Below are 4818 nucleotides of genomic sequence, written 5' to 3'. Positions count from 1 at the left end.
AATATCAAATATTTCACAAACAAGAATAGAGTTAAGAGCCATTTCATCCCTTTTTGAAATGTTACCGCTTCTTTGACATTTATCGCACATGGCGACATAATTTTTTGCATATTTGAAAAGAGTAGGCCAGAAGAAACCTACTTCAAGTACTTCTGCTGCCATCTTTCTTCCTCCGTAGTGACCTCCCACTGCCCCATCATGATAATGCGTTAAGATGTTGTTCATTTCTATCTCTAGTACACAACTTTTGATTATTTCATCTGTACAAAATTTAAACAAGTAAGGATCTTCCTAATAATAATATCATTCATCTTTTTAAAGATTTTTTCTTTGTTCGTGTGAAAAATCTTTTGGGATCCATCCTCCAGCTAAATAATTAGCAATGTCAGCAAACCAAGGTGGTTGATTTATAGTTGATGTATCACACAAATATACTCATCAGGAAATTCTTCCTGAATTTCAGATGACTCGGTAGGAGGATTTTCCAAACATGACAAATGATCAGCTACCTGATTTTCAGTTCCTTTTCTATCTTTTATTTCGAGATCAAATTCTTGTAAAAGAAGTATCCATCTTAGCAATCTAGGTCTGGCATCCTTTTTTATTAAGAGATACTTTAAAGTTGCATGATCAGTAAATACTATGACTTTTACTCCTATTAGATAGGAATGAAATTTTTCAAATGCAAATACTACTGCTAGCAGTTCTTTCTTAGTTGTGGCATAATTTCTTCGAGCTTCATTGAGCATTCTTCTAGCATAGTATATAGGCCTGAAAACCTTGTATTTCATCTGTCCTAATACAGCTTCAACTGTCGAATCACTTACATCACACATTATCTCAAAGGGTTTGCTCCAATCAGGGGAAACAAATATTGGAGTATTAGACAACTGTACCTTAAGAATCTTAAATGCTTTCCTGTAATTATCTAAAAATTCAAACTTCACATCTTTCATTAATAGGTTAGTCAGAGGTTTTGAAATTTTTGAAAATTTTTTTATAAACCTCCTATAAAAACCTGCATGTCCTAAGAAACTTCTAATACCTTTAACAGTAATGGGAGGGGGTAATCCTGCTAAAAGATCAGTTTTTGCTTTATCAACTTCTATTCCTTTAGCAATAATTTTATGACCCAAAACAATTCCCTCTGTTACCAAAAAATGACATTTTTCCCAATTAAGAACTAAGTTTGTCTCTTAACATCTTCTAAGCACCAAAGTCAAATGATAAAGACAATCTTAACATGTCTTACCAAAAAGTGTGAAATCATCCATGAATATTTCAAGAAATTTTTCATTCATCTCTGAGAAAATTGCTGACATGCGATGCTGAAATGTAGTAGGAGCGTTGCATAGTCCAAATGGCATTTTTCGATAAGCATACGTACCTTGGGGGCATGTAAATATGGTTTTATCCAGATCTTCCAGAGCAATTGATATTTGATTGTATCCAGAATACCCATCAAGGAAACAGTAAAATTTATGACCTGCAATTCTCTCAAGCATTTGATCAATAAAAGGAAGAGTAAAATGATCTTTTCTTATAACCTTATTAAGTTGTCTATAATCAATACAGACTTTCCATCCTGTGACAGTTTTGGTAGGTATGAGTTCATTAATATCATTTTTAATCACTGTTGTACCTCCCCTTTTTGGTACTACCTGCACAGGACTCATCCAAGGACTGTCAGATATTGGATAAATAATACTTGCTGCTAAAAGTTTTATCACTTCATTCTTAACAACTTCTTGCAGTTTTGGGTTTAGTCTTCGTTGAAGTTGGACTATTGGTTTGTAATTATCTTTCATGAGGATCCTATGTGTGCAAATAGCTGGACTTATTCCTTTGATATCAGCTATAGTCCACCCTATGGCTCTTTTGTGTTCTTTCAATACTCCAATTAATTTATTTTCTTGTTCTGTAGTCAAAGAAGAGGAAATAATTACTGGACATAATTCAGATGCAAGAAAGATATATTTTAGATGAGATGGAAGTGTTTTGAGTTCAATTTTTGGTTGAACTTCTTCTAGTGAGTTTTTCTCATTCACTATATTTTCTTCTAGCATTTCCGCTTCTTTTTTGATTGTGGGATCATCATCATTTGGCATACCTGACTTGGCCAAACATCTTTCCAATGAATCAGTAATCAACTGATCATCTTTGTATTCATCTGTAAGGTCATCTAGCAAGTCAATATGAAAACAAGATGATGACTCATCCTCAGGAAATTTTATTATTTTTTACACGTCAAAAATTACTCTTTCTTCATCAACTCGCAATATTAATTGTCCTTGATGGACATCAATAGTTGCTCTTCCTGTTGTGAGAAATAGTCTACCTAGAATTAATGATACCTCAGTGTTCTCTTCCATTTCAAGTACTATAAAATCTACAGGAAATGCAAATTTATCAACTCTTACGAGAACATCTTCAATTATTCCTTTTAGCTTTTTAGTACTTTGGTCGGCCAATTGAAGAGATACTTCAGTATCTTTTATCTTACCAAGTTCTATCTTTTTGAAAATTGAAAATGGAATTAGATTTATTGAAGCACTTGAATCGCATAATGCTTTTTCAAAATGAGAACCTCCTATGGTACAAGGAATTGTAAAACTTCCTGGGTCACCAAGTTTTTATGGTAGCTTATTTTGAAGTATGGCACTACATTTCTCTGTAAGCTTAACTACTGAAACTTCTTTCAATTTTCTTTTACTCGACAAAAACTCTTTAAGAAATTTGGCATTTGAAGGCATTTGTGACAAACCATCTGTGAAAGGTATGTTAATGTAAAGTTGTTTTAAGATTTCCAGAAACTTTGAAAATTGTTTGTCAAGTCTTTCTCTTTGCATCTTTTGGGGAAAAGGAAGAGGTATAGAGTGAGGATTTATGATCAATTCATTTTCCTGCACCTTTTTTCTTTAATTATTTGTTTTTTTGAATATTCAAATTTCTCATTTTTGTCACCTTCATTTACCTGTTCCACTTGTCGAGTACTTTCTTGTCGGCCTGCATATGGATCATTAAGATTTTTACCTGAGCCCAAAGAGATAGCTTTAAGATATTTCTTTGGATTTTTCTCAGTGTGACTTGGTAGAGCACCTTGAATTTGCCCTGATATGAGTGTTGCTAATTGACTTACCTGAATTTCCAAATTCTTGATGGTTGAATGATGACTTTTAATTTTTCCATCAATTACCTTAATAAATTTGTTCATCATTTTTTCAAGGCTCTATTGGTGGGATCTTTGAGGTTGTTGTTGGTATTACTGATAATTATGTTGCCTTCTTATCTGATTTTGAAAGTCAGATGGTCCCTGCACTTGCTGTTTTTGATTAAAAGATTTTTGAGGATTTTCAGCACCATTAGGATTACTCCATTGAAATCCAGGATGTTTATGTGCCATGGAGCTACCAAATGGATAATTATGCTTGTAACCAATTACATTTACATGTTCTTTATTTTGTATTGAAGCTTGACATTCATGATTAGGGTGATTACCTCCACAAACATTGCAATTTTCAAGTTTGGGAGATGACTTAGTGCTTACCTAAAAAGTCTCAAATTTTTGTGTGAGAGCTGTGATCTATTATGTCAATGAATTTAAAGCTTCAACCTGATTGACTCCTGTTGCTTTCTTGATAATTATTCTATCAGATGGCCATTGCACTGCATTTTCTGAAATTTCATGAAGTAGTTGTATGGCTTCTACAGTGGTTTTGCTCATTATAGATCCACCTGACACTGCATCAATTACGTTTCTAGCAGAGGGTTTAAAACTATGATAAAAATATATAAAATGTTAGGATCTGAAATTCCATAGTGTGGACATTTTCTTAACATTGCTCTTAGTATTTCCCATGCCTGATAGACAGATTCAGTATCTGTTTGTAAAAATAATTAATTTCTTGCTTCATTTTAATCATTTTTGCAAGAGAAAACTATTTGTTGAGAAATTTTTGGGTCATCTAGTCCCATGTAGTGATAGAACCTCTTGGTAAACTTCGCAACCATGTCTTGGCTTCTTCTTTTAATGAAAAAGGAAAAAGCCATAATCTGATAGCATCTGTTGTGACCCCATTGTACTTACATGCTTTAACTAACTCAAGAAAATCGATTAGGTGGGCGTGAGGATCTTCACTTATAACACCTGTGAATTGACATGAATTTTGGATTGTCTGAATCAATCCTGTGCAAATTTCAAAGTTATTTGCTGCTACTGGTGGTCTCCTTACACTTGATTCTTCTTCAAAGTGATCTGGTCTTGCATAATCTCTAAGTATCCTATCACGTCGTGGTGCCACCTCATCAAACTGTTCTTCCACTTGATGTGGTGGAGGTGGATTGTTGTTATTTTTAAGCTCGTTGCCCTCCATTTCTTGTTGTAAAGACACTTGAGATTGTTGGCCTATTCTTTCCGTAACAAACGTAAGAAGTTTTCAATTTCAGGATTGTATGATACTAATTCTCTTGAAGAAGAACGGGTCATACACTTTCTGAAATTGCAACTTAAAATTCAAATAATAATTAAAAAAAACTCAAATTAGTAGTAAAACAATTAATCTGCAGTAGACTTTACCAATTCCCGGCAATGGCGCCAAAAATTGATGAGTCAATGGCATATATATATATACATATTTTCTTACTCTCACTCTGTCAAATAATAGTATAGAAAGATGTCGAACCCACAGAGATTGGTTTTATCTATTCTACATATGTTTTTTGTTTTAATTACTATTTGAGAAAATCAGAAATAGTTGAATGGTGAATTAACTAATTGTTAGTACATAAATAGATGATACAAAACAAATATATTTATAT

General features: G+C 33.1%; 1 pseudogene; it reads right to left on the bottom strand.

Annotated features, from left to right (window-relative positions):
* Window positions 1–315: 315 nt before the first annotated feature.
* LOC107857633 lies at window positions 316–4373 on the bottom strand (annotated as a pseudogene).
* Window positions 4374–4818: the final 445 nt, after the last annotated feature.

The sequence above is a fragment of the Capsicum annuum genome, chromosome 1 (assembly GCF_002878395.1).
Source record: "Capsicum annuum cultivar UCD-10X-F1 chromosome 1, UCD10Xv1.1, whole genome shotgun sequence".
Taxonomy (NCBI): domain Eukaryota; kingdom Viridiplantae; phylum Streptophyta; class Magnoliopsida; order Solanales; family Solanaceae; genus Capsicum; species Capsicum annuum.
The sequence above is the reverse complement of the archived record's forward strand: the minus strand, read 5'-3'. Positions and strand labels throughout refer to the sequence as shown.